At 48.3% G+C, this 27,397-nt stretch overlaps 1 protein-coding gene across 1 annotated transcript in view; it reads right to left on the reverse strand.

Annotated features, from left to right (window-relative positions):
• Positions 1–17,079: 17,079 nt before the first annotated feature.
• Positions 17,080–27,397, reverse strand: part of AJAP1 (adherens junctions associated protein 1) — a 130,214-nt gene continuing 119,896 nt past the window's right edge. Inside the window, exon 6 of the mRNA XM_060626236.3 lies at positions 17,080–26,581. The gene's annotated coding sequence lies outside the window, so the exon portion shown is untranslated. The remainder of the gene's footprint in view (positions 26,582–27,397) is intronic.

A 27,397-nucleotide genomic window follows, 5' to 3' on the forward strand; every position in this document is an offset into this window, starting at 1 on the left:
ATTCCTTTTCGCATTTCTGTGATGATTAATGGTATTGCGCACTTTTTCTTATATTTATTGGGCGTTTGTAGATCCTCCTTTGTAAACTGTCCAAGACTTTTTTTATGGGCTATCAACCTTTCTTAAAGATTTTTTAATGTTTATTTATTTTTGAGAGATTGAGAGAGAGAGAGAGAGAGGGCACGCGTGCACAAGCGGGGGAGGGGCAGAGAGGGAGACACAGAATCCGAAGCAGGCTCCAAGGTTCCAAGCTGTCTGCACAGAGCCTGATGTGGGGCTCAAGCTCATGAACCGCGAGATCATGACCTGAGCCAACGTGAGCAAGGGAGGGACGCAGAGAGAGAGGGATACACAGAATCCAAAGCAGGCTCCAGGCTCTGAGCCATCAGCACAGAGCCAGACGCAGGGCTCGAACTCACAAACTGCAAGATCATGACCTGAGCCAAAGTCAGACGCTTAACTGACTGAGCCACCCAGGTGCTCCTGGGCTATGTACCTTTAAAAATTTTTTACCTGTACATTTATTTAAGTATCGCCTCTCACCCCTCAGCAAATCAATTTCCAAAGCCGCCTACTTCTAATTTTCTGTGCGTTTTCATGTTTGGCTTTAGACCCAGGTCTCCTATACGGCCTCTTACAATTTACTATCCACGTGAGTGCCAGATGTGAGCGTGAAAACCAAGTCTCCATAGGTCGGTCCCTGCATAAAACCCTTCATCTGCCCTACAGGAAACGATCTGACGCTTAGCCGTTGCGTGAAGACCTGTACGTCCTGGCTTCCCGCGCCTCGGAAACCGTGGCGAGTCTTCTGTCGGCGCTAAGACACCAGAACTGTAACCCCGCTCCTGGTGCCCCATGGGCTGCAGTGGGCTGGTTCGCTAGCCTCTGACACCCAGCTACTTGTCCCTGGAACGTCCTGTACATATTGGAAAATCAATGTCGTTAAGGTTAATTTACACACAAGAAAAAGCACTCATTTTAAGTGTAGACGTTGATGAGTTTGGACAAATGTGTATGCCACTACCAAAAAGAGAGAGAGAGAGACTATCCCAATCCTGCAAAAAGTTGCCTGGGGCCACCTCGCGGTGCCAGGCAAACTCTGATCCTCTCTGTGCTCACAGGTGGCTGTTCTAGAATTTCACATGCATGCACTCATCGTAGTGTGTGCTCCCTGTCTAGTCTCCCTCGTTTTGCTCGTCCACACCGTCGTCTATCAGCACGTGGATCCTCTACAGCACCGGGCATCCCTTCGTGGAGATCCCACAGTGTCACAGCCCAGTCACCTGTTGGTAGGCATCTGGGTCTTTTCCAGCTGGGACGATCGCACGTAAAGCCGCTATCAACGTGTGTGAAGAAGTCTGTGTGGACACGCTTCCGCCTTCCTTGGATAATTGCCTAGGAGTGCCTTGCTGGGATTGAGGGAAAGTCTATGTTGACCTTCCCGAGAAGCTGTCAAACTATTCTCCGACGTGTTTGGGTGCCACCTGAACATCCCAGGTGCCGCACACACGCACAACACTTGTCCTCTTCACAACGAATGTAGCCATCCCAGAGCTATCAAGTTGTGCCCCTTTTCACCGGTGTTCATTTGCATTTTCTGACGACAAGGAGGCTGAGCGCTAAGGCTTTGCTCAAGCACCTTGTCCATTTTTAAGAAATCAGTTGTCTCTGTTTAGTGCGTTCTTTCCAATATATATTGTAGATATTTTATCCTTGTTTGTGACTTAATTCAATTTTAATAGTGTTTTTTTTTGAAAAGCAGAAGTTTTTAATATTGAATGAAGCCCTATTCATAATTGTTTTTCTGCTTTGCTCCTCTGTGCCCTAGGAAAGCTCTGCCTACCGCAAGAGTGTGAATATTTATCCTCTATTTTATTCTAAAAGTTTATACTCTTAGCTATTATATTTAATTCTGTGGTCCACTTCATATTAATTTTTGAATATGGTGTAAGGTAAGAACCAAAGCTAAGGTTTTTTGCACATGGGTGCTCGGTTGCTGGAGGACCATTTTTGAAAAGACTACCATTGGTCTACTAAATTATCTTGACAACTTTATTGGAATTTAATTGACTATATAAGTGTGATTCTATTTCTCGAATCTCTATCCTGTTCCATTGATTTATATGTCTGTCCATATGGCTGTACCACATTGTCTCGATGTACTGTGGTTTTATAGGAAGTACTAAAATCAAGAAGTGGTAAGGCTTTCCCTTTGCTATTTGCTGTGGATCCACATGTGTGTCCCGTCGCCACATTCGTGTTGGAACCCTAACCCCTAATGTGATGAGTGTATTTAGGGATGTGGCTTTTGGCAGGTAATTAGGTTTAGACGGGGTCATGAAGGTGGGGCCACTAGGATAGTAGGGTTATGGTTGTGCACCAGAGAGCTCTCTCTCCTCCCCACCTCCCCAGTCCCTGCTGCCACCCATCCCCACCATGTGATCTTGAACTTCCCAGTCCCAAGAACCGTGAGCAATACATTTCTGTTGTTTAAGCCACGCAATTTATGAGTTTTTGTTACAGTAGCCCCAACAGATTAAGACACTGTTGCGTTTTCTTTTCCCAAAATCATTTTGCCTCTTCTAGGTTTTTTAAAATTCCCAGGTAAAGTTTTGAATCGGTTTGCCAATTTCAAAACAAAAAAAGTCTCCTTGAATTTTGACTGGAATTATATTGATTCTATAGATCAATTGGGGAAGAATTAACACGTTACTGTGGAGTCTTTCAGTCTTCGAACAGATATTCTGCTCCATTTATGTAGGTTTTTATTTCTTTTATCAATATTTGGTAGTTTTTTTCAATGTACAGTTCTTGCATATACATATGCAAACACACATATATTCCCAAATATTTATATAATATATAAAGCATATATAATATATGCATAATATACAGTATATTTATATTTATATATTATGATATACTAGGTATATATAACTGTAGTGAATAAGTATATATCCTTAAATATTTCACTTTTGTGATATAATTTTTAGAATTATTTTTTCCCTTTGTTTGTTGTTACGCTATAGGACCAAACGGATTTTCAATATTAATTTTGTTTTCAGAGCACTTGCTAAATTTGGTTATTTGTTCTCGCAACGCTTTTCCAGCTTCCTTAGGATACTCTACATGCATGATCGTGTCTTCTGTACATAAAGACAGTTTAACTCTTCTTGTCCAGTTTGTTTGCCTTTAATTATTTCCCCATGTATTATCCTACTGGCTAGGGCTACCAGTTAAACAGTGAGTAGGACTAGTGACAATGGATGTGTTTGCCAAGTTCCCGTAAATGTTCAGGATTTCACCATTAAATGTAATTTTAACAATAAACTTTGTTTGGTTGGTTGGGAAGGCCCGTATCAGTTGTGAATGTTTCCTTCTATTTCTAGTTGGCTAAGAACTTTTTTTTAACGTTTATTTATTTTTGAGACAGAGAGAGACAGGGCATGAGTGGGGGAGGGTCAAAAGGAGAGGGAGACACAGAATCCAAAGCAGGCTCCAGGCTCTGAGCCATCAGCACAGAGCCCGACGCGGGGCTCAAACTCATGGACCGCGAGATCATGACCTGAGCCGAAGTCGGACGCTCAACCGACTGAGCCACACAGGTGCCCCTCTAAGAATTTTTTTAATATAATTCATTGTCAAGTTGGCTAACATACAGCGTATACGGTGTGCTCTAGGTTTTGGGAGTGGATTCGCATAATTCATCACTTACATACTTTGCTAAGAATTTTTAACATTATGAGTGGCAAATTTTCTCAAAAGCTTTTAACATATCCACTGAAAGGATTGTATGGGTTTTTTTTTTTCCCTACCAATATGATGAAATATCTATTGAGTTGTTGAATACTAAGCTGACCTCATTTTCCTGGGATGAGCACCAGGCAGTATCATCCTGTTTACATATGCCTACATTTGATTTCTTGAAATGAAAGATTTTTGCATGTATGTTAACAGAAGATGTTAGTCTGTAGCTTGTCTTGCCTTTCTATTTGTTTAAACTCCACGGCACGCTATAGTTTGTTTTTCCAACTGAGACAGTAAATTATCTTTTTAAAAAGAGGGAAGAGGAGGGCTTATTTTAAATTTACCCACATATTTACCATTTCTGGTGCAGATCAGAGTCTCCCTGTTATCATGTTCTTTCATCCTGAAAACCTCCACCATTTCTAATACAAACCTACTGGGCACAAATTCTCTTGGGTTTGTTGTCTCTAAAAGTGTTCATGTCCTCTGTTAAAGATGTCATTTCTGCGTCTTCTGTCTTGCATGGTTTTTGATGAGACGTCAAGTCTTGGCATCTTCACTTTGTCTCTGTGTAGGATTTATTTTTCCTTTACTCTGAATATTTTTAAGATTTTTCTCTGCCACTGGTTTTCAGGAACTTGGTGACAACATGCCTTTGTGCGGTTTTCTTTATGTTTGTTCTGTTAGGATCTGTTCAGCTGCTTAAATGTATGAGCTGTAGTTTCATCATATTAGGAAAATTTCAGCCATTATTTCTTCAAATATTTTTCCAGGGTCACCTGGATGGCTCAGTCAGTTAAGCGTCTCACTTTGGCTCTAGTCATGATCTCACAGCTCATGAGTTCGAGCCCCGCTTTGGGCTCTGTACTGACAGCTTGGAGCCCGGAGCCTGCTTTGGATTCTGGGTCTCCCTCTCTCTCTCTGCCCCTCCCCCACTCATGCTCTGTGTCTCTGTCTCAGAAATAAATAAACATTAAACAAAAATTGAAAAAAAATCTTTTTCCAACCTTTTCCCCCCCTTCAGGACCCCAAACATACATATATTGCACCACTGGGTTTCTGTCCTCTAGGTCGCTAAAAATTTTACAATATTTTTTGGCCCTTTTTCTTTTCGGTGTTTCAGTTGGATAATTTCTACTTCTGTATCTTCGAGTTCATTGATTCTTTCTTCTTAAGCATTTAATCTGATGCGAAACTGATCCAGGGAATTTTTTTTATTTGAAATATTTTCTTTTTCAGCTCTAGAAGTTATATTTGCGACTTCTTTATATCTTATATTTTCTCATCATTTTCCTGTTTCCCTGTTATACCCTTCGGCATATGTATAATCACTCCCTTGAAAGACTGGTTGATAATGCCATCATTTTTGTGGCTTCTGGATCTGTTTCTATTACATACATTTTTCTCTGTGTAATTGGTCATTTTATCCTGCTTTTGCAGGATATGTAGTAATATTTTGCACATACGTAGTAATTTTCTATTGGATGCTAGACACCTTGACTATTACATTGTTGGATGTCTGCATTTTGTGACCCTTTAGAATACACTGAGTTCTGTTCTGGCTGCAGTTAGGCTACTTGTGGACCAATGTGATCCTTCTGGGATTTATTTTTAATTTCTTACAGGACAAGTCTGGAGTAGCCTTAATCTGTGACAATTCAGCCCTACTAGTGAGATGCAACTCTGGAGTCTCTCTGGAGAGTCACAGATGTTAAGCAACTCCACTTTGGCCAGTCAGAACTCAGGATTCCAGGAATCCTGTGTGAATTTCAGGAAATATTTGCTTTGCAGTGTCTTGGTAGCTTCCTAAGAACCTTACAGAATTTCACCCTATGCTGCTTCACATTTGGCGATGGACTCCTGAACTTCTAGGCAGACTTCTTGAGCCCTTTGTTTCAACACAACTGCCTTCTCTCAATTATTGAGCTCCTTCGACTTTCAGCTTCTCCCTCCTCACCTCAGTGCTTACTTTCCCTCTCTGTGCCAAAGCACCTGTGGGGAGAAAACAACCTCCTCATTTGTTCCTTCTTTCACACATCACAGCCCTATACTGCCGGTTCTCCAATGTTTCATACTTTCCATCCAGTTTTCTAGTTGTTTGGTAAGGTCTGGTGTCATTTGCTCTGGATTGGTGGGAGCAGAGATGGAATTTTCTGCTGACTCTTGAGTCAATAAGTCCAGCCCAGCCTTTCACTAAATGTCTGGCTTCTCATCTCTAATTACCTAGAAGACATGTCCTGCCCTGCCATTATCTCTGAGTCACATGTTCCAAATGAACTCCTTATCCTTCCCTTCCCGTCTGCTCTTCTGCTGGTTCCCTCTTGTCTGCTCAGCTCAAAATCTTGGTCATCTTGAAGCATTACCATAATTGTCCATCTCTTAAAATAAATTCTGGTTTCAAGCCATGCCAATTCTTCAAAGATCTTTTAAGCCTACTCTAGTCTCTCTGTTTCTACTTCATCCTTACTAGGATAGTCCTTCATCCACCCGGTAACAGCTCTCTAAATGGGGGTAGGGTGGGTGATAGCACATATGCCAAGGCAAAGAATTCCTTGCATTGACCTGCAGGTCTCTTCAAATATGTCCAGTCCCCTCCATATTCTGTGCCCTGGGCACTTGAAGGGTCATATTAATCCCCTCGGCCATGTTCTCTAGTTTTCCTACATACTATTCCCCCTTCTTGGCCCACTCTTCTTCACCATCCCCCACCAGCTGTACTTTGTTTCCCCACATAGACTCATCCTTCAGTTCTCAAATTAATATGCCTCCTTTCAGAAAGTCTTCCCTTCTCTCCTCTTCCCCAGATGAGGTTTGGTGGCCTCTCTCTGGGTTTGCTTCCCTGTGGAGCATTTCTCTTCCTACTCAGCTTCATACTTGTCTACATCCTCCATCAGATCCTAGATGGTGACCATGTTCCCCAGGTATTCATGGTGTTGCTACAATCACCATCTTACCATCAGTGCTGGGTGCAGGGTCTGGCATCTGCAGGATACTCAGTACATATTTGCTAAAGAAACCAATGACCCGATAAAGAAACAAGAGTGCAGTTTCCATTCCCAGTTTCTTGATCCCATCAAGGGATCCAAAATAGACTTAGGGTGTTGTAGAAAGTCAGGGCTACAGAAGACCTACAAGTAACTTAGTTAATCTTTTATTTGGTATATGTGTCCCCTTGCTACTTCCTAGAATAGGCAGATAGGCTGTGTTGAACCCACTTGTAATTGGGAAGTTAATCTTTGTCATAGCAGCCTGCTCCATTTCCGGATTATCTTGTTATTTCAAAACGCACCAGGAACTTCCTCTTCGTAGCTCGCAACAGTTGATCTCAGCCTTCCCTCTGAATCTGTGCAGGCAAGTGTTGCCTTATATTCCAATAATAGCTATCAGGTGTCCAAAGACTTCCTGCAGCCCCCAAATCTCCCTGCTAATGATAACTATTATCACTAATTCAGCTGGTATTTCTCAAGTGTTTACCTGCTCATTTGAACTTTACAACAATGCCACGAGATAGGTCATATTATCAGTACCACTTTAGGGACAGGGGAACTGAAGCTGACAGGGGGACCACACAGAGATAGAGAGAGATGCCTGAGGAGCCCCAGCAGTTCAGGGCTCCCCAACTCAGCTCCAGACACACAAATGAGGATTCCAGAGGATTCCAGGTCCAGCCACCATCTGACTGCAACCAGGTGAGAGACCTGGAGGGACAACTGCCCAGCTGAGCCTCGTCAGTGCCCAGATGAGTCAGAGATAAAAATGAAATGAGTGTTTTTGCTGCAGATCACTAGGTGTGGGGTGGCTTGTTATGTAATGGTTGGCAACCAGACCACTGACCTCATCTTGTGCTGCCCGTTCAGGTCAGGGTCAGGGAATACTCTGGTCTAGGTGTGCATGAGATACATGCTCAAATATCCTTGAGTCCTGCTGTGTCAGTGATAGACACTGTGCTGTACACACGGCCCAATGCTCTGGGAGCACAGGGCAGAGACGGACTAACCCCGAAGGCCAAGGCATGTGCTAGAATGGCAAGGAGTTGGAGATGAGTGTCTGAAGAACAAATGAGAATTGAGCTGTACCCTGGAGAGTCTGAAAGACTTTTCTTGGGAGAATGACAATTTAGGCTGAGCAAACAGCTGAAGCATGGAACCCAAAGGTAAGGCACACAGGAGGACCAATGCTTTGATCCTTGGAGTTGAAGCATGGGATGAGTAGGGAAGGAGGATGAAAAGGCTAGAAAGGTAGGGATGAGCCCATCCAATCTGGTACCTCTTGAGGGATGAGGGAAGCTTCTCATTGGCAGAAAGCAAGCAGGCCTTGAAGACCCCTTCATTTGATTCTCCTGTGTGGGGTTATCTTACCCAAGTGTCAGACACAGGAAGAATAGCCTCACCTTGTCTGAAGAGTAAATGGGGGATTTATGAGATACCAACAGAAGGACTACAGCAGTAAAAGAGATGACCCTGATCTGGCCATTGCCCCACCATATTTTCAGAAGTTGACATCGTAAGGTCCTGTTTGGGCACATTCTCTTTCTGGCTCAGCCCAGCACCCCAGGTGCAGGCACATGCTGTGCTTCTGGAACACAGCCAGGAAAGAGTGCAGATGGGGGGCTCCCCCTCTCAGGTCCCCGGTGCAGGCCCTCCCAATGCCTGGCAGGTTGATTCGTATGCTTCGCATACATTTGATATTCTTACACCCATCACCAACCGGAGCCCAAACCTTACTAAAAGGGGAAGGAAGAAGTCCTTTTAATTTGATAGTGGGTTTCCCCTTGGTTGGCTCTTAGATGGGCACAGATGACAGAAGACACCCAGAGCACAGCAGAGGCCTAACCATAATGAGAGGGGATCCAGAGAATCTGGGTGCAACTGAGAAGAATCCACCATCAAGGGGAAGGTAGGAGATACCTCTGAAATAATTAGGCTTTGTCTTTTATTGAATAAAATACAACTTCCCCTGGCTGTCGATCTCCAAAGGACTGCTCTTTGTGAGGCAAAAAGTGAATTCAAGGGTACGCGTTCCCCAGGTGAGTAGATGAAATGAAAACCCAGCTGTTTCCCGGGACTAACACAAAGACTGAAAATGAATGAGTTTGGAGGCTCTGTGAAGGCATTTGGAGCCACTGGAGATTTTTGTGCAGAGAATATTGAGGCCAGCTTTGTGATGGGCAGAGGGGTAGGACGGTGGGCAGACCAGTAAGGATGGGTGAAGGGTGGCACAGCTTGATCAGGGTGACACAGGAGGGATGGAGAGAGGGGCGGTGGCAAAGCATTTCTGAGGAAGAATGGATGGCCTGTGGGGAGAACAGGGCTCTCCACTGAGGGGGCCTTGGTGACCCCCCCACCCTCCTCAGCAGCAGACAAAACCCACACCCTGCTCCAGCCCCCCATCTCTGTTCACCTGAATACACCCAAGACCCTTCGTCACTCACTGGCACATGTCCCTTCTTTCTCTGTGGCCACCCCCTGACAGGCAGAGACCAGAGCACCAGCAGATGATGGGTGACAGGTGGGGTAATGGGCCCCCATGGGGACAGTCTGGGACAATGGAGCTTGCTGGGTCCCCGGTATCTGTTTACTCCAGGACCACCCCTTCCATCCCATCCAACCCCATCACCTATGGGATCTGTGCTGAAGCAGCCTTGTGTGTGGACATTTCCAGCACAGACAGCTAGCTTCCTGGCAAGCACCCTAGATGGCCGTTCCTCCCATGGGCACTCCCCCTGGGCCATGGCTCTGCCTCAGGTGGCCTTTCCCCCTGGCTGAGTGTTTCCGTGTCTCCCCTCTGACTGCTGGCTTAGATCTCATTTCTCTCCAAACCACTGCCCAAATCCTTTTCCCCAGATTCTGCTTTGTCCGTGTGAGCCCTTTGCTCAAAGCACCAAAGGCTCCTCATCACCTGAAGAAATGATTCTGCCCAAGTGGGGGACATCTGGCTCACCTGGGACACCTTCCAAAGCCAGAGCCATTTGGTCTGAATGTGAGCCCCTTGTCCAGGTGACCCAGTGTGTGACAAGTGAATGTGTTCCCCACTGGTCCTCAGAATGAAGTCTGAATGTCTGAACCCATCCTTCAAGGCTCTGACCTACCTCTATAACCACATAGAAATTATACCCCGGACAAACCTCTGGCGGCAGACTTGTGTCCTTCAAACTCCCCAATGTTGTCACCAAGTTAGGAGGCCTTCCCCCACCTGCCCCTGCACACGGAAGCCACGCTTTCCCTCCGAGATCCAACTTTGTCTTCATGAGGATTCTCCAGAAAGCAGCCTGTGCTGACGCTTTATTGGAGGGAGTGGATTCTAGAAGTGCAACAGTTGGGTGGGGGGAAGGGAGAAGGAGGTCAAGATGGCAGTGAGTTACCGTGCTGGCTGCAGCCTCCCCAAGACACACAGTGGAGGTGCTTGGTCAGACGGGGCTTCTCCAGAGACACGCTGGGGGAAGAAAGGAGAAGAATTGATCCCCCAGCCCCTTCTTTCCTCCCTTCTCCCATGGGTTGCCAGCTCCTGGGCTCCTGGAGGGCAACGAATGTCTCACTAGCAAACCTCAGGCAGGTGACCGAAAGAGCCAAGTAGGTGGGGTGTGGCGTCCTCACTCCCGTTGGACCTTCGGGTCTCCCAGGCGCACTCGTCTGTAAACCTCCTGTGCGTGAAGCACACGCTGTCTTGGAGTTTGCATTTTGACTCCATCTGACTCAGTTTCCCTCTTGCACCTGTCACTGAGTCTCCTTGCAAGAACCCGCCAGTCCTCTAGGAATGTTGGGTGAAGAATAAGACCTTTCTTCTGGAGGACTTTGCCAGATCCACTCAGCCACCACCATCAAGTGACACTCTGGAGTGGCCTTCTTGGCAGGTGGCTCAACAGAGTGGCGAGGATTTGGCGATAGAGTAGGTCCACTGGGCCCAGGACAGCCTGTGTGACCGTGGACGAGTTACTCACTTCTCTCTGCCTCAGTTTCCTCATCCGTAAGGCTGGGGTGGCACTAATGTCTCCTTCCTTGTGTTGTTTGTAAGGGGTAAGTGAGGCAAGCACGTGTGCTTGGTGCTGTGGTCAGGAAGGGCTCCGTCCCTCTTGTGGTGGCGCCATGAAGGACGAGGGGGAAGCTCCAGTCTCCCTGGAGGTCTTCGTGCCCTCCAGCCTCCGGGCAGTTCTTTCTTTCTCTCCTTGCCTCCAGCAAGTTCCTCCGCTGGCATGCGTTGTGCTTTCTTGGTTCTAAGTGGTAACATTACACAGAAGGTGGATGCCAGCCCCTGAAAGATGCTGCTCGTTTGGGGAGCCACACCTTCAGGTTGGCAGAGGCTTGGCTATAGGAGTCAAAAAGAGCCCTTCATCAGCAAAACCGACACATCATCTTTGACCTCCTTTTCAGAAGAACAAGTGGAAAATTCTGATTTGTAAGCAAAACACCTGCTACCTGGGTTGGACAGGCGGGAAGAGGCAGGTAGGATCTGTCCAACACAGGGGTGGTCTGTGAGCCAGTGGGACCCAGCTGGGAAAGCTTGGGTCTGAGTTGGGCCGGATCTCTCTCATATTCCCTTGGCTGCCTCACCCTTTGGACCCTGGCCATATGCACTACCCCTGCTCCCCAACCACAGGAGACAAGTCTATGCCTGTTGACATCCAGAGGACAAGCCCTGGTGCCACACTTCCAACCCACCGTGAGCATAGACCTCCCCTCCTTGTGCCCCTCCAGCCTGACTTGAGCTGGGGCTTCTGCTTGGAAGATGAACTCCCACTGCTCCTTGTGCTCTCCCCCAGCTCCACATCCTTCCAAGTCTGTTTCCTGTGTCATTGATTCCAGAATGAGATGTTCATTTGCTCTTTGAAAATAGCATTTGGAGCCATTCAAACAAGCCTCTTCGGCTCAGATAAATCACAGAGAATGGAACGGGAGCTCAGAGTTGTTTTTCATTTAGAGGAGCCCCACTCTTCTGGAAAGGACCCACAGCTTCTCAGCTGAAATACAGCCTCCTCCTTAATTTCATTCCACAAGCCCCCTGCCCACCGTCTGTTTGATTTAAGCGGTAATTCAATCCCGAAGTGAGCAGCCTCTTTCAATGGTTCTCATTATTTTTCTGCATAATGTTATCATATATAAGGACCTGGGCTGAGGGACGTTCACACCCTAGCCATTACTCACACACAGTGCCTGGTCTGGGAGCCTGGCAGGGGTCTGGTTTAGGGAATCAGGTGTCTGCTTCATTCTTGGGGCGACTGTGGTGTGACTTCCTCTCTCGCGGGAAGGACAGAGCTCAGCTCATGATAACATTTCTTTATTTTTTCCCTCCATGACCCAAAGCAATATAGCATAATAGGGGTGGAGGGCTCCTTGCTGACTGGGGAGGTTGCAAGACAACCTGTGTCACAGACTGAACCACCTCAACACAGAACAAAGACTTCTATAAAACAAGGATGAGGCGTTCTCATAATGCTCGGGTGCTCTCCTGACTCAGCTGCTTTCGGTGATGACAAGCTCCACCAAGCCTGCTGGTATTAATGAGACCGGTTGGAGGTGGTTTGTGGTTCTAGGGAGGTCTAGTCTGTATCCGTAGCTCATTCAGTATCAATACCAAAAACTCATGCTGTTGTAGTGTTCCAGAGGTCCTTGTTTGTGTGGAAGTGTTCTCAGAGACCACACTCTGGGTGACTGTCACCAGCAAGATATCTACGTGGCTAGTTCTTGCCAAGATGTGTTATCAAGCCAAAGAGAATGAGTGAAGTGACTTCAGCATCTCCAGCACCAAGGAGAGCTCCAGGAGCCTCCTGGGAAGGCGAGGAAGCCTGGGAACAAGAACAAGGGCAGCTCAAGTGCAGGCTCGCTCTGCACCATCCCACCCCTGCCTCCTGCTCTGGCACCTTCAACCCCCCTCCCCAAACCCTGCAAGCCTGGAGAAGCATAGCCTGAAAGGCCAGAGATGTGGCGGCATCATTTCTGCCAGGTTCACAGCCTAACAGTTAGGAAGCATAGACAGCTGTGGAGAAGAGGGAGTGCCAAGCAGAGTCTGGGCAGATCCGAGAGGAGCGGGTCCTTTCCATGCCCAGACTCTCTTGCCAGAGGTGAGCGGGGGAGAAACGTGGGCACGAGCCCCCTGGATTACGGGCAAAGTTGCCAGAAGTGTTTGCCTTCTTCCCTTGATTGGTGCGGCAGATCCTAACGGGGCACGATGCTGCAGGGTGGAGTGTGCAGGAGCTGGACGGGGAGCTCAGAACATCGGGGACAGAGTGAGAGGAAATACAGAATCACAGATGCAAACACGGGTGGGGGTGAGGGAGGCACGTCTCTGCACTGGCAGCTGCTCCCTGTGCAGAATGACGTATTCAGAGCCACCTTGTTTTCTAAGTTTTATGACAGCATACAACCACGGCAGCTGCTTCACCTTTGTCTGGCAACCTGAGACCAAAACAAAAACACTATTCTGGGGACGGTCACTTTAAAATGGAAACTGCATATCCCTCAGGAGCCCAAGTTTCTACTTGGAAACCCAGCTGCCACAGAACAAGATTATGGTGCCACCAGTGGTCCTGTCTTCCCTGGACCAGCCCCTAGCATCACAGGGGGAGGAGAAGGAGCTGGGACCTCCTTCTGGATTCATTCACCAGCCCCCCACTCTTTCTTAAGGCAGATACAGAACAAGGAAGGGGGATCAGGTTTCAGACTAGGGATGGCATCTTCCTATGACTCTCCAATATTCTGGGCTGAATTGTGTCCCACCCAAATTCACAGGGTCCAGTCCTGGCCTCCAGTATCACAATGAGACTTTATTTGGAAATAGGGGTCCTGCAGGGGCGCCTGGGCAGGGAGCTCAGTTGGTCAAGCATTCGACTTTGGCTCTGGTCATAATCTCACAGTTCGTGAGTTCAAGCCTCATTTTGGGCTCTGTGCTGACAGCTCAGAGCGTGGGGCCTGCTTTGGATTGTGTGTCTCCCTCTCTCTCTGCCCCTCCCCACTCATGCTCTGTCTCTGTCTCTGTCTCTCTCTCTAAAAAATAAATCAGCATAAAAAGAGAAATAGGGGTACTGCAGCTAGAGCAAGTTAAGAGAAGATCATATTGGAATGGAGTGGGGCTCTAAACCAAAATGACTGGTTCCTAAAAAGGGGAAATTTGCACACAGATTCCCCCTCTCTCTCTCTCTCTCTCACACACACACACACACGCACACACACACACACACACACGTGCACACAGAAAGAACATCGGATTTCTGCCACAAGCCAAGGAATTACCAGAAGCCAGGACACAACCCGGGACAGATCCTTCCCCTATACCTTCTGAGGGAGCACAGTCCTCCCCACACCTTGATTTTAGACATCTGGACTCCAGAACTGTGCAACCATGATTTCCTATTGTTCTGGGCCACCCAGATTGTGGTAGTTTGCTCCAGCAGCCACAGCAAACCAATAATCCAGGCTACAAACCCAAACCCCACGAACAAAACCCAACTAAACAAACAAACAACAACAAAACAGTGAAAATGGAGACTACACGTCCCTTCCCGGGATGTCGCGACTGCCCCCTGACCAAGTTGCTATTTTAGGGAAGACTCTATGTGGGTCAGTCCCGGGAGCCAACCATGGCAGACCAGATGTCTTGAATGGCCAACATCCAGCCCATTTGAAATTACCCTCTGCAGAAAGGAGGCGAACTATAAGTCCCCTAAAGCAGGGCCTCTCAGTGTGGGCGCTGTTGACATCTGGGGCCTGATCGTTCCTTGCTGTGGGGACGCTGTCTTATGCATGTGACATAGCAGCATCCCTGGCCTTCACACGTCCAATGCAGGCAGCACACTCCTCCCTGGCCTGCAATGACCATCAAGCCCAGATGTCTCCTCAGGGGGCTGTGGGGGCAGCAATGTCCACCCTGGTTGAGGACACTGTCCTAAAGGAGCCCGTCATGCTTTCTTAGACCCCTTGCTTCTGAAGCTAACGCCCAGGAGTAAAGCCCAGAGCCTATCTAAAAGGCTCTCTTTAGAGGCGAAGAAACCCCTGCAAACCAGACTCCCAGTAGACTGGTGGGCAGTAGATCTTGAATCATTCAGTCTTTCTCAGTCTGGGTCATTCGTGTGGGTGGTTTGGGGGCAGACCTGACATGCACCTTTGACTGCTAAACTCCTGAGCTGGCTTTCTCTTGAGGGAAGTAATGTGGGGACCTCCCAGCTCCCTGCAAACCCATGTTCCTGCCTTCTTTGTCCAACGGTTGGTGGAGATCCTTGCTAGAGAGATCCTGGGGAACACGCCACATCCCTGGACCGCCTAGCCCTTCTTCCCTGTGGCTGGAGAAAAGCCTCTCTAGCCATTGCCCAGCACCAAGAGGCTTCTGTCGTGTTTGTATATTTGGAAAACTGTCACCATCAACTCTACCGAATTTATTCAGCCATTTTGGGCCCCCATATTTATTTTCTTGGCTTCCGTTCAAAAGCAAGAGCTCCATGCACTAGTAAATGGATACTAGAGTCCCAATTTCCTCCTCTCACTGGTGAGCAAATTGAGTTTATTTTAATGGTATCCAGGCTGTTGATTTGTTTAAATCAATTAAATGACCAAAGCGGTATTGTTTTTTCTGCTTGTTAAAGGCAGTTATGTATCCCATTCATCAATGTGTCTCAGGGCATTAAGCCCCTCACTGATTCAGGGGAGGTTTTCCCTGGGGAGCCCGTGGCCAGTTTGGCCATCGGCCAGCTCGCAGCCTCAGAAACAAAAAGAAGCTCCTGGGGGGCAGTGTATGTGAGAAGCAGACAAAGGCACCACCCCAAGCTAAGACAGAAAGAGAGCATGTGTGTTACTGCGGGTCTTATGTACTGGAAAAGGCAACATATAAATTATCTATCGATTCTGCAGTGGCTCTGGGGTGCGGGGAGGAGACAGAGTGCACTGCCTGCTTTCCTGAGCTAATTAGAAGGAAAGAATGCTCACTCCTCGTTGCAAGGATGCTTTCAATCGTTGGTCTATCGTTAAACGTTTTCCTGTTAAGAAAAGATGGCTTAGGCCTTCCTTCTCCAGTGCTTGCAGACCTTTGGCTGGGGAACTGATGTGCATGTCAACTCTTTTATGTTGACTGGTCCTCCGGATCCATACCTCTTCTCTTTCTGGAGCCAGTCCTTGGCCTTGGCAATGGCTTCACCCAATAAAGAGAGCCAGAACACTTAGCAGCAGAGTAATCATGCCATGAACCCTTTTCTTTGCAGGGGGGATGAGGTTGTTGTTGAATGGGAGTGGCCTGAGTGCACCACCCCCTCCCATCCCTGGGCTAGAGGCGGTTCACAAAGCTAGGTGCCCTCATGGTATCTTGGTCTGCCCCATCCGTTAAACAGGGCAATTGATGATGCATAGGAATTTGGTGGTATGTTTTACTAATTCCAAATATGTGAAGATACATCAGACAAGCCCCAAAGTGCTCAGCAGGTGTAGAAGACCCTGGGCCCGAGCAGCGTGGCTTTACTGAGAAGGCTGCCTTATTGTCCTTGCTTTCTTAGACTAAGCCCTAGTGCCAGCTGGCCTAGGCACTCAAAAACCTGAGCAGCTAGGGCAAGGACTTCACCTTTCAATCTACATGAAGATAAGCAAAGCCCCTACCTCCTTCCAGCATCCCCTGACGGTGGAGAGCAGGGTTTCTCAACCTTGGCCTATCAACATTCTGTGCTGGCTGATTCTGTGGGGCGCTGCCCTGTGCATGGTGAGGTGGTGAGCAGTGTCTGAGCTTTTCCCCAGCAGACTCTTCAGACACTGCCAGAGGTTCCCTGGGGGGCAGCACTGTGGTTGAGAACAAGGCCCTTACCACCTCAGAAATAGCCTGATCTGAACCTGTCTTTTGCTCTCTGTATGTTTTTTTCATTCCATGTATCCAACGGCTCCAATAAGAGAGGCCCTTTGGAATTTCTTGCCTTGGCGAAGGCACACAATCATAAGCTTTTGGCTCACCTTTTCCCTTGGAGGTGGTTTCCCTGCAGGGATCTCTGCAGACATGAGCTGGGCTCAGACTGTCCAAACAAGAGCCCAACCTGCTCTTCTGGATGCATGCTCTTCTGAAGCACGTGGTGGGACAGTGTCAGTTGGTCCACACAACGTCACACCCAACCCCAGGACCCACCCATGGAGACTTGGGAATGTTTTCTTGCTGGCTGAAGTAGGAAAACTTTGTCTTGAAAATAATGAAGATCCAGAGAGGAAATTTTACAATCTATGATCTATGATAGGTATAGAAACATGAATGCTCATATTCTTAGAGTGGTCTCAGATAGTATTGTTAAAAAATGTATAAATGAACAAATAATATTTTTAAGAGTCCTTTTGAGGTCATGGCCTCAACTCATGGCAATTCTTTTCTTATGTATTTTCATATTATGTTTTTTTTTAATAGCAACATCAGAGTAGTAAATATACACAGGAAAGTTGATATAGGTGTTGCATGTACAATGTTTTTCCAAATACATAGCTTTGAAATACAGAAACAACTTAAAAAAAATCTGGAATAAAAGTTCACCTGTATGGAAATCACACCCAGCCCCCACCCACCTCCCCCACTGAAATATAGCGTGTCATTTCTGTTTATTAACAGGATTATGATATGCATTTAAGGAAAAACACAACAGTAAGCTACAATAGTTTAACTCTTTCAAGAAGAAGGTATATAAATATGTCTATAAGGACAGCTGTGGTGTAGATGTATGTATAACACTTATACAGAGAGGCTTTCGTTTTGCGGTTGAAAATTAACAAGTGCTCCATGTAAAAGTATAAATAAACAGGTAACAGTTTATTGTATCAGAAAATAATTTAGGAAAATCAAAATAAACCCAGCTTTACTTTACATGAGTAAGGGGGGCAGATAAAGTTTTACAACATGTAACTTAACACCTGTGCAAATAGGCCCCAGAGGCCATCACATTTAATTCCTCATGTTGTGGTTCAGGTTCACGGTCTGTGAATTTTCCAGTTCCATGGGTGAGCTGGGGAGGAGGAGAGAGATGGGCCCATCCTTAAATGTATAGAACTAGGCCTGGTGAATTCGAGTGTCATTCAAATGTACTGAGAATGTGGAAAATGGAAACGGATCCTTCCGTTTCTCAGATATGTGGCTGTCACAAAGATGCCCCATGTGAAAAATCCAGCCAATAATCTGGATGTTTCCCTGGGGATTCTGTTTAGCCCACCCTAAAAGCCCAGGTGTGCCCAATGGCTTGACGATGTGAAAGCAAACGCAAAGCATGGAAATGGTTGACCGCCTTTTCCCTTCGTAATGGCACTCACGATGAGATTAGCCAATGACAAGTGAAACCGGCAAAGAGGCATTCAAAGGCTAGTTGGACTTCCTTTGTAGAAAACATACACAGAAGCCAGACCTGTTAAGCGCATAACCATGCAGAGATCTCTGCAACTTGTCCCCACCAGTTTAGCGTTGAATGGACAGTGTCCACTGAACTAAACAGTAATTGAAGGGTTTCAGACATTTCCCTTCTGTTGGGTTATTGGTATTTTCTAAATGTTTTGCAGTAAACATTTATTCCTTTTGGGGACAAAAAGGGGAAAATAATTTAAAAGGAGAATCCATGCTTCTTCCTCCAATGTCCAGTTTAACGCTGTCTGGGTCTAAGTCAAGTTCAAGAAGAGTCCTGATCAATAGCATGTGTAGAGAGACTGAAAGCCTTAATCTCTTGCTGATCCATACCTCAATCACGAGTTAAGTAAACTGAATCAACAGTGTTATTAAAGCTCAGGGAAGGCTTTGTTGTTGCTGTTCTGCTTTTCATTTGAGTAGGTTTTAACTGAAGGGTAATCGAGTTCTGGGCCCCAACACCCGCCATTTTGCTTCTCCAGGGAATGTGGGAGGAGGAAAGGATCCAAATGGGGTTGCCAGAACAAAGGGAAAACAAAACAAAACAAAATTCTAGTCTTTAAGAAGACAATTACCTGGAGCCCCAAGCTTGTCACATGTTTCCCCCAAATTTCTTTTTCATTCCAAAACTTCACAAGTTCCCACACGTCCTTCTCACCACAACTGCTGGTGAGTGTTTCAGGAAACAGCAGATGCCATGGATGGGGGTGTCCAGTCTTCCCACTGAGCAATGTACACACGGGGGTCTCTGAAACAGTCGCTGAAGCTCAAGCCGTTCTGTGTCATCTTGGGCTGGGAATTCATCTTTAAGGGTCAACTTTATGGTCAGTTGACTGAGGGCCAACTTTGCTAAGGGTCTTTCACCCTTCTGGCTTCTGAGGAAGCAATCCAAATGCAAGTGAAAAGCAAACAAAAACCGTATTTTTTGATGGGTCTGTAGGTCATGACAGTTCAGTTCAAGGAGTGTGTGGCCAAATGTGGGATCTCTCATGCCAGCTGACTTAGCAAAGCCAGCTGCCCACTCCTGTCTTTAAGGTCCTTCACTGGGAGGACTGTTGTGCTTGTTTTCAGAAGTGGCGTAATACCCAGAGCACCTTAGCTCCCTCCCCTCCGGGGCTTCCATGTAAGTTCATGTTTTCCTGCTAGAAACTCATCAAGAAAAGCACTCGTGTTGACTTTAAGTTGTAGGCACTCATATACTATGATATTATAAATCCATATGCATAAAAGAGAGAATTCAAGGTGGACCTCCCAGCCCAAAACAGACTTTGGAGGTAGAGGGGGAAGGGCCTTCCGGTGGAAAGCCTGGTCAAGAACAGCACTGTGGGCTTGCTGTCACACCCTTCCATGGATTTCAGTAGCCTACAACTTCAGCAGAGCCCCTCTCTCCTACTCCTGCTGATCCCCCAAAGTTTGGAAATGGAGGTTGGGTGTTACAATGGCTTTGAGACTAGCCCTTTCAGTTTGTGATGAGTCAAGAAAGGGTAAATGATTCTCTTGGAAAGAGGACGGTGGCCCAGGAGGTTGGTACAGTCATGTTTGCCTTTGCAGCTCCTGCATAATGATTTGAAGTAACTATCCAGGGGTCCTCAAGGGGTCCCCCTTCCTAGATTTTTGGTGGCCACGAGTCTTCACCGTACACAATGGGGCCAAAAAGTAGATGTTAGCACTGCAAAGAGTTCTTGCCTCTCCCGTGGCTAACATTCTCCCCGATTCCCCAGAAGCAACAACTTGCCAGATCCATCAGGACTAGCACTGACAGTTGCCAACCCAAAAGCCACAAGCATCAACACGGAAGCATTTTACGGCACAATCTCAGAAATCTGACAAAAACTAACCAGTGTGATCAGCTGAGTTAACGTCCACACAAGAATGACGCTGGTGCGGATTTGTTGTTTGGTGTTGCAGATATCTAGGTGTTGAGTTATGCGTGAAAACCCAGGTTTCTAGGGGATTCTGTCTCACGGAGAGACCACCTGGGACAGAACTAATTAACGTTCATACAGAATTTCTTAAAACCTGATCTTCCACATCATTCCCACCACACATTACTCAGCAGGTGTTTTACTGTGAGATTCAAGATATCGGCAAGAGTTAATTCAGCCCCAGGGGATGTCTTAGCAACTCTCATGGCTTATTGTATTAACCTATTTAATTTACACTATTCATGGCACGTGTGTGTTCTGATTCTACCCTACACAGAAGGGATATGCCCCTTTATGCATCCACTGACCCTCACCTCACTACTCACTGACTGTTTAAACTACCCCACCCCAAGGTCGCATAAACCCATGTGTCCCATGTGCATAAGGCTGGCCCAGTTTAAACCATGTCTCTTAAGCTGTGGTTGTTCTATACATGGCTTAGACTTATGGGTTGATTCGAAACTCTTCTCTTGATTCTAGGCACAGTAACTCTTGGAGCATTTAGCGAGGAATCCATCAAGCTGGGAATGCAACGGGGCTCCTGGGAAGTAGTAGCATTTATTCCAGCATTCCAGCTCCAACCCAGACACATGGTAGAGCCAAGGTGACCATTCTCTTCAATTGCCTTTACCACTGGGTGTGGGCTGTGCACTCACAAGGGTGGAGTATAGACCTGTCACTGGCATGGTGTCTGAAAAGCCATGGAGAGAAGCCCCTCACCCTCATGCCCCTACTGTCTATGCACCACTGCCTTAACAAGCCCATGACAAGCATCTGTTCTACGGGTCTTTCTACGATCACGGTGCATCGTGTGCAGCTTTCTCGTCTGCTGCAGCCTATGTGTTTCACTCCCTCCAAAGTGAAACAGAGTGCAGGGAGGAGATACAAACACGTCCTAGCCTGGCTGTCCCTGTTCTGGTGGGGCGGCTCCTCTGGTAAAATGCAGGCACGACTAATGGCCCTTTGGCAGAAAGGGCGATTGGATAGAGTTGAATCCCCAGCTGGAGATTGCCCGCTCACACAGCGGCCGACTTGTACTCCAGAAATTGGCGATAGTGTGTTTGCTGGTTGAGATCTTTCTCAAATCATTTGAGGTCGAAAAGAAGATTATTTCTGTTTGCTTGGTGGCTGGGGTGATCTAAACAATGATGATTCTCTGCCTACGCCTCTATTCACCCATTCCTTAGTTTTGAATGCAAACTCTAACCCCAGAAATGCAAAACTGTGCACAGCCATGCTCCACAGGTTTTGGAGGGAAGGAAGGGCTGGCAGCACATTTCAAAATGTCAAACAACTATGTAAGACCTCGTCCAACCCCCACGAATAATGCTGAGTGCAACTAACACACAGATCTTGGCTCAGAGCAGGGGACGAAAAGCAACTTTGTCTTCATAGCCGGAAGCACATCTACGTAAAAGAAGTCAGGAAGAATAATCAAAAACTCTCAGATGGTGAGAGTTTTGCTCATTTATGTGGGCTGTGCTATTTACATTGGAAAACAAACAAACGATCAAAAAAACAGTATGGCATAGCAAATTGACAAACTGCACCAAAATAACCATTCCAAAATTACATGAATCATGGCGTGTTTTGGAGTATCTGCTTACTTAAAAGCAGATGTTGTTTAAGAAGTATGCTGCTAAGTGTGATCAGTATTGAGGGTGAGCTTTGGAGAAGGCAGCTGCCTTCTTTTCTCTTACCAGGACGGATGACTCTCCCTGGGGACCCCAGTGCTCTGTGGGCTGTGCCGCCTCGGTCCTTGGATTCCTTTGTCCTCCTTGAGACGTGGTTGACCTAGCTGTGACTTGGCAATGAACATACATATGCACATGGGGAGGGGTCCTGGAGAGAGGCGGCGCTGGAGGAAGAGGGAAGTTCATCACTGGAGTGATAGCCCTTGTATCAGGCCCTCGGTAAGGAAGCCACAGTCCCCAGGAGATGCAAACAGCCCCCTCCTCTCTCCCGGCTATCACTCTGCCCCATTCTCTTCCTATCACTCACCCCCCTCTATGGAAATCATTATGTTTTGCTTCTATGTTAATTATCTGCCTCCTCCAAGAGTGGAAAGTAAAACCCACGAGGGCAGGATCACGTCCACCTTGCTCGTCACCGTGTGGCCAACATGACAGAAGTTGGAGCCTTTGCGTGAGCAGAGGAACAGTGGGTCCTGGCAAGCCACAGACTGGCTTCCCTTCCAGCTGCATCTGTGGGTGGTGTCTTCTTAAGGGACACATGCCGTGAAACAAGAATGGCCCTGGAGCGTCGACAGAACTCAGGATGCCCAGTGCCTTTCCCTGCTGTGATGTGAGGGGCGGCTCCGTGGAAATAAGAGGGAAGATGGTTCATGATAGCATGGACACTCACTCATGCTGGGACCTCCCTGATGAAACAAGGTGACGATGTCACAATAACGGGCAAAGGAAGGTGGGTACGGAAGGCATGGGAAGACCCAGCCCGACCGCCATATCGCTGCAGGTCCCGACCCCGAACCTCAGCCCTGGCTTCTTGTCTTATCTCCCAAGAGACTGAGGTCAACCCAGCTTCCTGAGCTGCTGATGATACTGGACCATCTGGGAAAAGAGGCAAAAAAAAAAAAAAAAAAAAAAAAAAAAAAAGAACTCCATGGGCAGTAAGAGTCAAACAGAGACCTTTCAAGGCAAAAGGGCCAATTCTCTGGTGTGTGCATTTCATAACAAGACTAATGGGAGTGGACATCCCGGCACAACGTTCCTCAAGACCAAAGCCGGTAAGGAAGACTCCGCCTGATGCTAAAATGTGGCTGAGAAAACAGCAACAGATCTGTGAGATGGAAGAATGTTCCAAGACGTCAAGGTCACAGGAGTCAGGACCCAATTCCTGGGGGTCAATTCAGAGGCAGCGGGATTTGCTGATGAGTCCAGGCTCCGAAGGTGCAAATGGTGCATGAAGGACCAGAGGAGCTGGCCGAATGTCGCACAAGACGTGCACCCAGAGTCGGGATGCAGAAGGACCGGAAACACGTGGAAGAAAACACGGACTCCCTCCTGTCCCTCCCGTGCAAGAAGGACACTGTGGACACAAGCCGCCTTCCGACGTGCCCCAGGGGTCCCTATGCTTCCACGCCGCGCGTGAGCAAGCAGTGGCCGAGTAGGAAGACCAAGTAGGCACATGGCCCGTCTGTGCCCTGGACGCCGCTGGAAGCCGAGCCCAGTGGGGAACCACCAGGAAGCTTTCCCGGCTGAGCCAGGAGCCCCTCCCCCTTGGCATTCAGAGCTTGTCAACAAAAGTAATTACACCCATTCTTTCAACCAGATAAGGATGACATCGCGTGCATGGAGATCAGAAGTAATTAAGCCTAGAAACAGACTTGACTGGACAGCAGAGTGCCCAACGCCCAGCCTAGCTGTTCTGAAAGCGTTAATGGCAGATGACGGACGGTGGTCCAAGTGCTGCAGGGGGGGGGGGGGGGTGGGGGGGGGCGCGACTGTGGACTGCAGAGTCGCCAAGGGAGGAGGTGGAGGTGGAGAAAAACTGGGGAACTTACCAAACCATAACGCCCTTCCTCTCAGCACCTTTCTTGGGTGGGGGGCGGGGGGTAAAAAAAAAAGCCACAGCAAATGTGAGGACCCGGCAGACGGAACTCTGGCCGAGCAACGCAAGGCGGCCTTGAGTGAACTTGAACTCCAGGAGGCTGAGGGGAGCGAGGGCTGCGTGTGGAGGGACAGCCTGGCCACACCCAGCATGTGGACACTCAGGACACCTGCACCTGTGTGCGTGGGCTGGACTCGGAAGACGCCCGTGCCGTCTCGCTTTACAGACCTCCTCGTGGGTGGGGCTGAGTTTTGTAAGCCTGCTGCCTTTCCTTCCTTATCCCCCCCGTACAGAGATGATGCTTCCCCGTTTCCCGGTGACCACCTAAAACCTAAAATCCCTACGCACACTCCCTCAGCCACCGTGGAGCAGTGGCCTTCCCCGAGGTGGATTTGTTTCGACCGATGTCAACCCAGAGCTAGACTTCCTGGTGAGGAACGTGCAGGTGTGGGCGCAGGCCCCGGCCCCGCCCTGAGCGCGTGCCCAAGGAGCTGTGTTTGGTGGGTGGGTGGGGGTGCTATTTTAAGCTTCCTTCGAAAGCTCAGCGTCACTCGGGGCTCTGGAAAGGGTTTCGGCATCCTGAGGTCCGAGGCAGGGGCTGAGCAGCCGTCACGCGTGCGGTGTGGACACCAAATTGTGTCCTCGTCAGGAATCCTGGGTTCCTGCTGTGGGTGAATGAACAGGCCCCTGCCATCACCTCCTTCCCGCTCAGGCTCCCTGGAGCTCAAGGGGTCAGAGAGCAGAGGGCAGCTTGCACCGCCCTGCAGGGCGCGGACAGCCCCGGCCTCGAGCTCACACCAAGCCAGCCGTGCTCACCTGAGTCAGGAAGTCCCCAGGGCCACTTCCAAGTCCGCAGGTAATGAGACAGGTGGGCAGGGTGATGCATGGAGACAGGTGCACCCTCCAGGGCCACACGGGTGAGCCCCAGGAGCCTGGAGATGCCAGTGGCTGGGGGTTTCTGCGTTGTCCTCCGTACGTGCCACAGCTTCAGAGGAAAACAACAAAACCAAAACCCGAACCAAAACACCGACTTTCCCACGTGGTGAGTAATTCCAAATAACACAGACTTAACACTAAGGTTTTTTTTCCTCGCCTGGCATCACTTTGCCTTCCCATATGCCAAGAGAGAGGTGCAGAAGCTAGCTTTTCAAGCACATTTTAAGATGTTATAGAGGGAGACCGGGCCCTGGGGAAGCACTGTGAGGCCACCGGCCCAGCCGAGGAGTGCGGACAAGGTTAACCTGGTCTGCGGGGCATTTCGGAGACCAGTTCACACTCGAGACTGGTGCAATCAAATCACACGTGGGCCATTCATAGAAGCCAGGACACATGCACCTAATCTGGGGTCCCCACGAGGAGAAAACAGCTTCCCTTATAGCGCCCCTTACTGACGGCACGGATGGGGCACCATTAATTATGTGGCTGGAGTTGGGAGGGAGTAGCCAGCCCCGGACACGGCAGTATTTTTAGCGAATTACATGTGGTTGGGATTCGCTGTAATGAGGCTCCAGCCTCGGGCCCCTATTTCCACCGGAAAAACCCACTGCAGGATTCCTCACGGCAAGACACAAACATTGACCGACCGGCACCAGCAAGAGAGTGTAGCATCTGCTATAGTCCCGATCAAGATTCAAAGTCATGCTTGGGCCCTAGAAAGAGCAGGCCGTCCTGTCCACCACCAGCACGTGGGAAAGAAACGTGGACACACGTGGGGCACAGCACCCATGGGACACACCTGGGTCCCCTGCACGTGGAACCGTTTCCTCATCTTCGAACAGACGGGGCCCTCGTATGTTTTTGGGTTCCGTTCTGACATACGCACACACGTGGTAAGGATATATTCCTTTAATTTTTGGAACTGGAAAATTTTCTTTAATTCAGTCTCTGCTTCTTTAACACAAAGATGGCCAAGAATCCACCACCTGCCCAGTCTGATGCTTCGTCCCCTTTGTAAGCAGCCGGCTACGTAAATGTGTGCATGGCCGTTAGGTAGCTTCTTCAAACAATTAAATGAAAAACGATCATATTTATGTGTCTATATATATATATGTATATACATATACATATACATATACATATACATATACATATATATATGTATGTATATAAAACCACGGCATTCTTAACACTGGCCCAACAGAATACATTATACATCGAGTGCCCCTCACCAAATACCAGCAAATGCAAGATGTGTCATTTAGGGGGTCCCTTTGCGTGGGTCCAGACTGTCCCCTGGGATGGGTGGCAATGGGGTACCAGGTCACCAGAAAGAGTATGCTCACTCATGGAACTGTGTTTCCAATACAGGCCTCTATATGCGCGTGTGTGTTTGCGTGTGGGCGTCTGTGTGCACGCGTGTGTGCATGTCGCCAACGTAGAAAACACCGGTTTATCCTGTTCAAACTAAGCATGTTAAATAAATCAGATTTTGTAACCGATAACGTTTTTTTTTTTTTAAAAAGGAACATTGAGGATCTTCAAAAATCGCTACAGTACAAAAGAAGTGTGTGTGTGTCTGTGTGTATTTATATATTTATATATGTATATTAACCAGAAATAGCGACTCTGTCGGGAGATTCCCACCCCTGTTTTCTGTGAGATTTCTACACGTGGTTCGCTTGGCTTCGGCTTTGTCACCAAGTCTTTCGGGTCAGTACATGGCACATAATGGTATTATTGGCAAAGGTTCAGAATCAGTACAAATCCCAGGCTTCAGGTGCTTCCTGCTGGCCTTCCTTCTCGTCTCCAGCTTCTTTCTTGCTTTGCTTCTCTCCGTTCTCCAAAGAAAACTCTGGCAGAAGGCAGTTCCCCATAGGCGTGAGCATTTTTATAAAAATATATTTGGCCTATAGCGTCCTGCTCTTTGAGCTTCCCACCGGCAAACTGAAGCAGTAGGTATGGGGACCCTCCCCGTACAAAGTTTACTTGTAGGTTTTGTGTGTGTGTGTGTGTGTGTGTGTGTTTTTAATTATTTTATTTATTATTTTTTTTACAGGTTCACCAACGGAATCCTGTGTGGAAAGAAAACAAGAAGAGATTAACTAGCAGGGGGAGTCAGGGTGGGGGGACGCTGCACAGCCGAGCCCCAGGCTGCTGGCTGGCTTACAGACACGGTGTCCCCAGAGCAGGAAGGGTGTCAGCCAGCTCTGGTCACCAGGGAGTCCCAGGGACCTCGCACTAATCACGGTAATCGATGGAGGAGCCTTTTCTGCTGCCCCCGCACCAGGAGTGGGTCTGGGCCACCCCCGTGGGAACTACGAGGGGGGCCACACACCCCAAGCCTGCAGGGGACCGAACGCATCCAGCGCTGTGTGGATGCTCTCTCTGGCTCCTACCCACCAAGGGCAGAGGGGCCGCCCGCCCCATCCCTGGATGGCGGGAACCACGCGGTCCATTTCAGTCCTCTGCTCGGCTGGAAGCTGGGACTGGGAGACATTAATGCATTGTGTCAGAAAGACCACCTCCTGGGTGTCCCTGAGAGGTGATCTTGCTGAAGAGAGAAAGGCGGCGAGCCACATGCTTACAGGCCACGTCGAGTCTGCAAGGAAGCAAGGAAGGGGCGGCCCGGGCATAGCCTCAGAACCTAGGAACCTCAAAGCCTTCCCATGTCCGTCACAGACCCCAGAGTCAGGCAGCCACCGGCGTCTGGGCATGGCCAGGTGCGTCAGGCCGCGTCACCGCTCAGCGTGGGGGCGCTTTTGCTGAAAGCCACAGCTCTCGCTCCCAGGACTGGCACTGTTTCTCTCTGCTGTCACTTGGACCCCCCCCCCACCCTGTAACTACAGGAAATGAGGACCCTCAACCGGTATATCGGGGGGGGGTGTGAC

Source organism: Panthera onca, chromosome C1 (assembly GCF_046562875.1).
Source record: "Panthera onca isolate mPanOnc1 chromosome C1, mPanOnc1 haplotype 2, whole genome shotgun sequence".
NCBI lineage: Eukaryota > Metazoa > Chordata > Mammalia > Carnivora > Felidae > Panthera > Panthera onca.